The 11703-nt window shown below is 32.8% G+C and overlaps 2 non-coding genes across 2 annotated transcripts; both read left to right on the top strand.

Moving 5' to 3' along the window:
* Positions 1–11390: 11390 nt before the first annotated feature.
* Positions 11391–11464, top strand: TRNAP-UGG (transfer RNA proline (anticodon UGG)). Its single transcript has one exon. It is a non-coding gene; the product is annotated as a tRNA-Pro (tRNA).
* Positions 11465–11629: 165 nt separating this feature from the next.
* On the top strand, positions 11630–11703 carry TRNAW-CCA (transfer RNA tryptophan (anticodon CCA)). The gene has a single exon. It is a non-coding gene; the product is annotated as a tRNA-Trp (tRNA).

Here is an 11703-nt window from a genome sequence, read left to right as displayed (position 1 = left end):
CTTTTTACACGCAGAAGAAGATAACTTTCATTTAGAAAAAAATCAAGACAAAGTGACTTTGCCCCTTTTTACTTTTCATGATATATGGTTAAAGATAAACTAAGGAAAAATAAAAAAGAAATAGCATTGAAATCTATTTTTATTGACCAATTAGAATTACCTCCCAGGATCTATAATTGTCTCAAAAGATCCAATATTCATACATTATTAGAACTTTTGAATAACAGTCAAGAAGACCTTCTGAAATTTGAACATTTTCGCGTAGAAGATGGAAAATCTATATTGGACATTTTAAAAATACAAAAGTATTTTGCATAAAATTGAAATCTATTGACATAGGATTTTTTCAAATTGATTTTTTTTCTAAACTCAAAATGAAAGGTCAAAATATGTAATTTAAATATTTAGAACAAATCCTAATGGTCAGAATATATCTAAAAAGGAATAGATGTATCTAGGGATTAGTAGGTTCAGAAAGAATTCTCCCTAGATATACAATACAGATGTCATGATATTTTATTTCAAAATGAATTCAAAATGAAACCAATCTTATAATTTTAAAAAAGACCTAACGTTAGGGATTTCTCAATAGGTAATGTTGCTCCAATACCTAACCAAAGGGCAACTACAGTACCAATCAAAAAGATGGTAGTTGCTACTGGGCGGCGAAATGGATTTTGGAATTTATTAACATTCTCCAAAAAGGGTACTGTTAATAATCCCGTAGGTACCGAAACCATTAAAAGAACGCCCAATAACTTATTGGGCACTGTACGAAGTATTTGAAATACGGGAAAAAAATACCATTCAGGTAGTATTTCCAAAGGAGTTGCAAAAGGATCCGCAGGTTCCCCAATCATGGATGGTTCTAGAACCGCTAAGCCTACGTTACAGGCAATAGTACCTAGAATTACTACTGGAAAAATATATAAAAGATCGTTAGGCCATGCGGGTTCTCCATAATAATTATGACCCATTCCCTTAGCCAATTTAGCTCTTAATACAGGATCATTCAAGTCAGGTTTTTTTGTTATTGGGATAGGTGAATTCTTATAGATCCATCCTCCAAAAGAACCGGATATGATAATTTTTCATCATCCGGCTCGAGCACTAATCAAATTTTTCTTCAACTGTATCTATAGAATAAACTAGAAAAAAATGTATGTGTTATCCACACATATATGAAGATTCTAAATAATAAAAGAAACTTGATTCTATTCTCTTTTTCCAAAGTTACCATTTTTTATTGAAAAAAAAATTAAGTTCTTTTTAAGTAAATTTTAGTAAACGCTCAATACCCGAGTAGACTTTTCAAGTTGATAATGCTTTCTGGGTGATCTCAAACTTTGCAATTGTTATCCTATCAAAAAAAAATCTTGATACTTTTTATGTACAAAGAATTTACTTGTTACTAATATAACCTAACTTGCGTTGTTCTTTAGATCTACTTTGTTCACTCCAATAGTATCAGAAATCAAATCAATGCATAGGAAATGAATGCGTTGTCATACTATATAGAATTCAGACTATATCACATCACTTCTTTTACTGGATCTTATGGAGCCTGTTGATGCAGAATAAAATCGAGTCTGATCATAGAAAAGATTCTCTTCAAGTAAAACCAGCCTACCCTCTCTGTAAGAGCCTTGCTTGGTGGTTGGAAAAAAGACACATTTAATTGTAAATTATAATGTGGCAGATAAGATAAAGTCATATATCTGCGCGGCCAAATAAATAGTTCAAGTCACACACTCCCATAATCCATTTTTTTTGGAGAATTCCCTTCAACTATTTTTGTATGTAAAAAAAATTCAATTTTTGTTAAGTTGAAGAAAAATATCTAAATACATGTTTTATTTTGTTTTATAATCCATAATTGTAGCAATGAAAAAAAATCCTCCCCAAAATACAAAATGATAATGAAGTGATTACAAATATCTATGACCCATATTCACTATAAAGGACCAGAAATGCCTTGCTTACGTATCATTGAAAAGTGCATTAACATAAATACAGCAGTAAGAAGAGGTAATACAAAAGTATGCAAACTATAAAAACGAGTTAAGGTAGATTGGCCCACACTGGAACTTCCGCGTAATAATTCTACCAAAGACGATCCTATTACAGGAATAGCTTCGGGTACGCCTGTTACTATTTTTACTGCCCAATAACCAATTTGATCCCAAGGTAAGGAATAACCAGTTACACCAAAAGATGCAGTTAATACAGCCAAAACTACACCCGTAACCCAAGTTAATTCGCGAGGTTTTTTAAAACCACCTGTAAGATACACACGAAATACGTGTAGAATCATCATTAAGACCATCATACTTGCCGACCATCGATGAACTGATCGGATTAACCAACCAAAATTAGCTTCAGTCATTATATATTGAACAGAAGCAAAAGCTTCAGTAACGGTTGGGCGATAATAAAAAGTCATAGCAAATCCTGTTGCTACTTGGACTAAAAAACAAGTAAGTGTAATTCCCCCTAAACAATAAAATATGTTCACATGAGGCGGAACATATTTACTGGTTATATCATCGGCAATCGCCTGAATTTCAAGACGTTCTTCGAACCAATCATAAACTTTATTGAGATAGGTAACCCAAAGGAACCCCCCCAGAGAACCGTATATGCGAATTTCATCTCGTACGGCTCAAACAAAAATACCCAAATATTGATTGTAACAAAAACAGATATCCGTAATAGAAAGTTTGAAACTGCTTTATTTAATCCTATGATTCTAATTTTCTCTTACGATAAAAAAGAAATAAAAATCCGAAAGCTATTCTTTTTTGTTATAATGCCAAAATATCAAGTCGGCGCACCCGTCTTTATCGTGATCTTTTAAGGCCTCTTGAATATTCTTTACTTCTTTTTATTTGTATAATGTGAATTTACTGCTGTCTTCTTTATTCTTGAATTTTTATTATTGATAAGGATTCTCTTGTTAGGACCATATGAATGAATAAAAAAAACCTCAGATTCATACTAGAACCACGATGATTCAAAACAATTTTTAATCGAAGTCCAAAAATTCCCTGAGTAAGAATTGCTGGATCATCACTTCTTCAATGAATAGATAAAATATAATGAAAAAATTCAAGGAAAGGTTTGTCCTTTGCTCAAAATAAAGACAAACTGGAGAAGCTTGAAAGAATCAAAATTTTTCAATATATTTTTAGAACTCTTTGAAAAGGTTTTTAAATCCAGTTGCGAGGTCTAAATATTTAGTATGAATCATAGTATTAAGATTTTTAGAATCTATTTTCTATATTCCGTGCTCCAGATACTAGATTAAATATCTGACGGAATAAAACCATCTATATCAAGATGACAGACCCATTTTATGTTCTGTACTTTCAATAGGACCAATTAAAACAAGTCACACACTCATATTCCGGAAATACAGAAACAAAGAAATTCTACGATCAAACTACCACATCAACATGGAATAGACTAAGAAACAATAAGAAACCTAAAGGCTTCACTTTCTATAAACTAATTACTCGATTCTTGTGAATCTAATTGATAGAAATTCCGTCCAATAAAATGGACGAATTATAAATCTCCAAAATAATAGATAGAAATATCGCAAATAGAGCCATTGCAACACCCATCAAAGGAGTAGTTCCCCACCCCGGGGCTACTTTACCATATTCTGAATTTAAAGGTTTCAATAAATTCCCTACAACAGTTCGTCTTGGACCAGATCTAGAATTATCCTCAACGGTTTGCGTAGCCATAAATACTCTTTTTTATTCATTTAGATCTGTTGACTTTGTATACCATTCCGCTGTAAATATAAGGATCTTATCCTATAGATCTATTGTGATCTGGAAACTTTAGAATTAAAATAATGGAAACAGCAACTCTAATTGCCATCTCTATATCTGGTTTACTTGTAAGTTTTACTGGGTATGCCTTATATACTGCCTTTGGGCAACCCTCCCAACAACTAAGAGATCCATTTGAAGAACATGGGGACTAGTTGAAGTAATGCGCCCTCCCTATTGGGGGCTCATTACTTCAATTAAGATAATAAAAAATTATTTGACCTTTTTCGTCGGAACTTTAGGAGGTTCTCTAAAAAAAATCGCGAAAAAAATAATTCCTAAAGTTGAGACTAAGAGGAATGTATAAACCAAAGCTTCCATAAATTTAATCGTGGTTTACAATTATAGCTTTCATACCTGTTTCTTGGGGTGGGGCTCTTTTCGAAAAGAAAAAAAAGAATAAATGCAATGATTCCAATCAAGATTTATCTAGTTCTTTATATGAAATTCAAAATTATAAAAAAGTAGAAAAGAACAAAAGAATGTTATACTACCTGTCTTCTTGTAGTTGGATCTCCAAGTTTTTGGAATGCTCCAAATTCTACTTGAGCATCTAAATCTGGGTCGATACCAGCAAAAACATCTCTGAACAAAGTTCTAGAACCATGCCAAATGTGCCCGAAAAAGAATAGCAGAGCAAATGAAGCATGCCCAAAAGTAAACCAACCCCTTGGACTGCTACGAAAAACACCATCTGATTTCAAAGTAGCACGATCTAATTCAAAAATTTCCCCCAATTGAGCACGTCTAGCATATTTTTTCACAGTAGCGGGATCACTATAACTTACTCCATTAAGCTCACCACCATAGAACTCAACAGTTACACCTACTTGTTCGACACTATATTTCGATTCTGCTCTTCGAAAAGGAACATCGGCTCTAACAATTCCGTCCCCATCTACTAAAACAACTGGAAATGTTTCAAAAAAAGTAGGCATACGACGTACAAAAAGCTCATGTCCTTCTTTATCTCGAAAAATGGGATGTCCTAACCAACCGACGGCTATTCCATCTCCATTGTCCATTGAACCAGCTCTAAATAACCCCCCTTTTGCTGGATTATTTCCGATGTAATCATAAAAAGCTAATTTTTCAGGAATTTTAGACCAAGCTTCTGATAAATTTTGATTTTCGGCTAGCCCAGCACCAACTCTTCGATATATTTCTTGCTGGAAGTATCCCTGATCCCATTGATACCGAGTAGGACCAAATAATTCAATGGGGGTTGTTGCTGAACCATACCACATAGTTCCAGCAACGACAAAAGCTGCAAAAAAGACAGCAGCAATACTGCTAGAAAGGACAGTTTCAATATTTCCCATACGTAATCCTTTATACAGACGTTGGGGTGGACGCACACTAAGATGGAAAAGACCCGCTAATATGCCCAACGTTCCTGCCGCAATATGATGAGAAGCTATCCCCCCCGGAACAAAAGGATCAAAACCTTCCACACCCCACGCGGGATTTACGGATTGTATCCTTCCAGTTAGTCCATAAGGATCAGACACCCATATTCCGGGACCATACAATCCTGTTACATGAAATGCGCCAAAACCAAAACAAGCCACCCCTGCAAGAAATAAATGAATTCCAAAAATTTTTGGCAAATCCAAAGAAGGTTTTCCAGTACGTTCATCACAAAAGATTTCTAGATCCCAATAAACCCAATGCCAAATAGCCGCTAAAAAGCACAAGCCTGAAAACACTATATGTGCTCCGGCCACACCTTCGTAACTCCAAATACCCGGATTCGTTATAGCCCCTCCTGTGATATTCCAACCGCCCCACGAATTAGTTATTCCTAAACGAGTCATGAAAGGTATAACGAACATACCCTGTCTCCACATTGGATCAAGAACAGGATCAGAGGGATCAAAAACTGCTAATTCATATAGAGCCATCGAACCGGCCCAACCAGCAACTAGAGCTGTGTGCATTATATGAACAGAAAGCAAACGGCCCGGATCATTTAAAACAACAGTATGAACACGATACCAAGGTAAACCCATGAAAAAATACCCCTTCAACAAAAAATAGACACTATGTAACTTTATTGCACTGGAAAAAAATGAATATAGCCTTTCAGTAGATTCTCTTGGAAAATGGAACAATCATATTTGTCGAAATCAAAGAAACAGATTTATTCTATACCGGATAAGTAACAATACGCAATGGTGGGGAGACGAAAGGGGTTGACAACTTTCTCTATGACTATTTAAATAAGTAAATGCAGACATATTCGCTTATCACCCCAATGACCCATTTATAACAACTCGACTTTATTTAGTCTTCTTTTTTATAAAAAAAAGCAATATTAATATAAAATCAAGTAAATCTTTTTTAACACGATAAGCTAATTCTTACGTTTCCACACTAAAGTGAGATATATGACTTTATTATTTGTCCATTTTATGCCCATTGGTGTTCCAAGAGTACCCTTTCGAACCCCCGGGGATAAAGATGCATCTTGGGTTGATATATAGTGCGACTTGTCAGATATAGTAGGTTATATGGGATTTACCCGTTTTCTCCCCCGATCGAGATATCCCCGCTTTCACCCCCAAAAGAGAATGATGAAATCATAAAGATAAAAAAATGGGGAGCGTGAAGTGTAATGAAGTACTATTCTATCGATTTTTTCATTTTTAGATAAAATTTCCAGATTATTACTCGAAATTATGAATAATTTATGGTTGGCTTAATTGGACCAATAAAATCAAGTACCCAGGCTCTGTGTAGAAAAAACCAATTGGTAATATTTCTACGATCACTACTTCTATCATATCTATATATTGTATTTTACAAAAAACATTAATAAATTCAGAAAAGGAAGAAGTTCTAACAAAAATACATAGTTTTGGACTATTTGTTCTATATGTGCAAATCCAAATCGGGCAGATCTTTACTCAGAGTAGAAAAGAAACCTAAAAGAATTGAAAAAGTCCATTCAGAAACAAGAAAATTACATTGTGATTCGGCTTCGATCTCGATGAAAGCAATACATCAATGAGAAGATAGTTCACTAAATTAAGTATATTCTTCTTTTTTTTTAGTTCGAAGAAATCCATTAGAAAAAGAGAAAGATTAAAATCGACACATTGATTCCTTTTTTGCTTATATAATTTTTGATGAACTGTATGCATCAAAAGGTGCATGTACGGCTTTTAAGGAAAAAATGGAATCCTAATCAATCGACTTTATCGAGAAAGATTACTTTTTTTAGGTCAAGATGTTGATAGTGAAATATCGAATCAACTTATTAGTATTATGATATATCTGAGCATAGAGAAAGAGAATAAAGAATTGTCTCTGTTTATAAACTCTCCGGGGGGGTGGGTAATACCTGGAATAGCTATTTATGATACTATGCAATTTGTACAACCAGATGTACAGACAGTATGTCTGGGATTAGCTGCTTCAATGGGATCCTTTCTTTTGGCAGGAGGCACAATTACCAAACGTCTTGCATTTCCTCACGCTTGGCGCCAATGATTCTTTTCTTTGAGAATATATAGAATAGATATCTATCTATATATACTATACCTTCGCCATAAAAACCAAAGTAATAATAGCATGGTATTTTGAATTCCATATGCAATTTTTTTGAATCATTTAATTATATATAGAAAGAGTAGTATGAAAAAGAGGGTATTTTCCATTTTATCTGATCTATAAGAAACCTAGTTTCATTTTAGTAGTGTCGCATACTTTTTTGTTTTTTTTCATACCAGAAAGCTTGTAACAATTTTTATTTGAATCAGAAGAAAACTTAATATATGAAAAAAAAAAGAAACTTTTGGATTGTTGAATACCAAAATGATATAAAAAACAACGGAACCATCGTAGTATTTAAAAATAGATTCAAAAAGAAAGTTGGTTATTCTATTGTTTATTATTTAAGGATCCGGATCCAAAAGACCTAGTAGATTTTGTACTTCTTTTTTCTTTGATAGAAAAAAAGAAATTTGTAAATGTAGAAACAAAATTCATCGAAGAAAATACTCTACTCTATCCATAGAGGAAAAAATGAATTGCATAAGTACAAAAGCCGTATGCATCAATACGCAGAAAATGCTTGTACGGTTATTGAATATACTTTTTGCCCTTTATCTTATTTGTCTTTGTCCCTTTTCTGTTACCTTTATTTTGGGAATAAAGACAATCTTTAGCAATCTACCAATATAGTAAAAAGAATTCTAAAAAGATTTATCAAGATAAGGGAAATACTACTTAAGTGATATAATCAGGGTAATGATCCACCAACCTGCTAGTTCTTTTTATGAGGCACAAGCGGGAGAATTTGTCCTGGAAGCGGAAGAGCTACTGAAAATGCGTGAAACTATCACAAGGGTTTATGTACAAAGAACGGGCAAACCTTTATGGGTTATATCGGAAGACATGGAAAGGGATGTTTTTATGTCAGCAGCAGAAGCCCAAGCTCATGGAATTGTAGATCTTGTAGCAGTTGAATAAAAAATTGGTGGCAAAGGTTATTCTAATTAAATACAAGATTGGAAATTTAATTTTTTACTCTATCTTACTTTACATTTTAAAATAAAATCTCTAAGAGTTAATCTATTAATATAGTATATATAATTAATATAGGCTATAAATAAGGAATATAGAATATAAGTAATTCACGGTTAGGATAGATCTAAACCTGCTCATTATACAAAAATATAGATATATATAGTACGACTTACCATGCCAACTATGAAACAACTTATTAGAAACACAAGACAGCCAATCCGAAACGTCACAAAATCCCCAGCTCTTCGGGGATGCCCTCAACGTCGAGGAACGTGTACCAGGGTGTATGTGCGACTCGTTCAGCTTAAATACTAAGAAAAAACAAATTAAAATTTTTCAGTATTGGTAATCAGTTAAGATAGTGTGAATGCAAAAACTACATTCACACTATCTTAACTTAATATATAATTCTTTTCTATATAATTATATAATTCTTTACATTCTTCTATCTTGTATAAAATTTATGGTTTCGATTGGTGCAAAACCAATAATACACATTTGCAATTTCATATGAGAAGGACTTTCCCATCGGTAACAAAAAAAAGTTACCCGTTAAGCGGAGAAAATACTATTTCAATTAAAAATAAAGTATGTCCTTAATGAATGTATTTTGATGGATTTTGTAAGAATGGAATAAGAGGGTCAGCTACCCAGCAAATTTTCATAATTAAATACCGTTACTATAGAATTAGATTTGGTTGTGAAAAAACCTACTTACTCAATATTGCATGGGTAGAGCCACAGAGTGTGAACTGTACAAGTTAACAATAACATTCATTAAATGAATCAAAAATGAAAATAAAAAGGCTCCGGTGTATAGAGAGGACCTGGTCATTTCTAAAAAAAATCATAGAAACGAAGGAACCCACCAATTCATTATAAAAATATGTGTCCTATTTCATTTACTATTTTTATTTTATTTGATATCTAGTATCTATACAATTTCTGATTTTGAGGTTAAATGTTTAATATAAAAAATCGTGGTTGGGGCGGTTATAGTAGCAAGAGCCGTTGGAATTTTTTTTTATACATCGGAAGAATCCATTTTTGTTATTAATAGACTAGGAAGAAAAAAAGAATAACTGAAAAATGAAAAAGTTATTCCTGAAAATATCATTTATTAAATGACCAGAATTAAACGAGGATATATAGCTCACAAACGGAGGACAAAAATTCGTTTATTCGTATCAAGTTTTCGCGGAGCTCATTCAAGACTTACCCGAACTATTACTCAACAGAAATTGAAAGCTTTAGTTTCGGCTCATCGGGATAGAGATAGGAAAAAAAGAGATTTTCGTGGTTTATGGATTAGTCGAATAAATGCAGTAATTCGCGAGAATCAAAAAGTATCTTATATTTATAATAATTTAATGAATAGTCTATACACCAAGCAATTGCTTCTTAATCGTAAAATAGTTGCACAAATTGCTATATTAAAAGAGAATTGTCTTTTTATGATTGCCGATAATATCATAAAAACTTAAAACCCCTTATTTACTGCAGGAAGGTATAGACTAGAAATTTGTTTATTTTGATAGCTTTATCATACGATAAAGCTATCAAAATAAACAACCATGCTTAAAAAATTATTCTTCGTTACCTATTATCTTTTTTATTCCAACAAAAAAATCAAATGGAATTATCCTAATTTTGAACAAAACATCAATCCATGTTTAATTCGAATCTAAATTCAAATTGGATTTCGAATTTTTAATTTCTATTTTTTTTTCTTAAAGGAGTAATTTTAGCAGTCGACTCGCTTTTTTCAAATTGTTTTTCGTTATTAAGAAAAGGTAACGAAGATAAAATACGAGCTTGTTTTATAGCAACAGTAATTAATCGTTGTTGTTTTAAGGTCAATCTATTTACACGTCTAGATAATATTTTTCCTTGTTCACTAATAAATCGACAAATTAAACCCATGTTTTTATAATCAATTCGGTCCCCCGATTGAATCGGGGGCAAACGTCTACGAAAAGATCGCTTGGATTTAATAAAGAGTCGCTTAGGTTTTTCCATAGTTTATTTATTCCTATTCCAAAAATAACATTGATTTAAATAAATATAATTATAATAAAGGATTTGTATTTTTTTTCTTCTTTAGCATATGTTGTTATATAACGACGGGGACATCATTTTCTCAATTCCAATCGACTAGGCGTATTGTGTCGATTCTTGTTAGTAATCTATCTAGAAATACCGCTTTATTCCTTATTTAGACTCTTTTTATCACAACCAGTACCTTCCAAAAGAACACTTACTCGGATATCTTTACCCTTGGACATGACCCTCCTTTGGGTTTTTAATTCACTTATAACTCTTTTCGGATTCGAATCTAAGAATCTAAGAAAAAGATGAAAACAACTAAGATAAGATAAAAAAGAAGAATTCGAAAAATTATGAAAGATTTCGTTCCAATTTAATTGAATCTAGTACAAAAAGAATACAAGGATCTGTAACTATATTTCGTTTCAAATTGCCAGTATTTTCGTTTTTTTAAAGTATTTTTTATGATATTGTTGCCCCAACCTATGGATTTCTGCTTTCACTTTCTTTTTCATAGGAATTGAATTAATAATTCAATTCCATTGAAGCCTGGACCAGATCCCGATCCCGAGTGTCACTCCGAATTTCAATGAGGCCAATTTAATCTTTCGTCTTTATCTTTCCTAAAAAAAAAAAAAAGAAGAGTAGGTTAATTACACATATTTAATATATAATTGGACCTTTCATCTTCTTCACCCCTTCCCGTGTCAATAACTAAAATTAAAAAAAGGGGAATATCAATGCATCTGGAAAAAAACGATTGATCTCTATCAATAGACCCGCCAAAGCCCCGAACCATAAAGTACTTACTACTGGTGCCACGGAAAGATATGTTTTTAGATCTCGCATTTCAAATCCTCCTTTCTTTTTATTATTTAAGTATTTTTTCTCTGTTGATATATATCAACAGAGAAAAATGTGGAAAACAAGACAAAGATTCTTTACAATAACACTATAAACAAATGGAAAAGGGATGTAGCGCAGCTTGGTAGCGCGTTTGTTTTGGGTACAAAATGTCACGGGTTCAAATCCTGTCATCCCTATCCCTAACAATTACTTATTCTATGATATTCCGTATTCTATAATATTCCATATTCTATGAGATGAGCAATAAACCGGGAACCTGTGAAGACGAATTCCAATTGAACATACATACTGAATATCTATATGCAAAATGGATTTGGATCATATAATTTTATGAAAACAAAACGCTCTTAGTTCAGTTCGGCAGAACGCGGGTCTCCAAAACCCGATGTCGTAGGTTCAAATCCTACAGAGCGTG

Source organism: Vigna unguiculata, unplaced genomic scaffold (assembly GCF_037176805.1).
Source record: "Vigna unguiculata cultivar grain cowpea cultivar isolate G323 ecotype 2 unplaced genomic scaffold, ASM3717680v1 ptg000397l, whole genome shotgun sequence".
In the NCBI taxonomy this organism is placed as follows: Eukaryota; Viridiplantae; Streptophyta; class Magnoliopsida; order Fabales; family Fabaceae; genus Vigna; species Vigna unguiculata.
The sequence above is the reverse complement of the archived record's forward strand: the minus strand, read 5'-3'. Positions and strand labels throughout refer to the sequence as shown.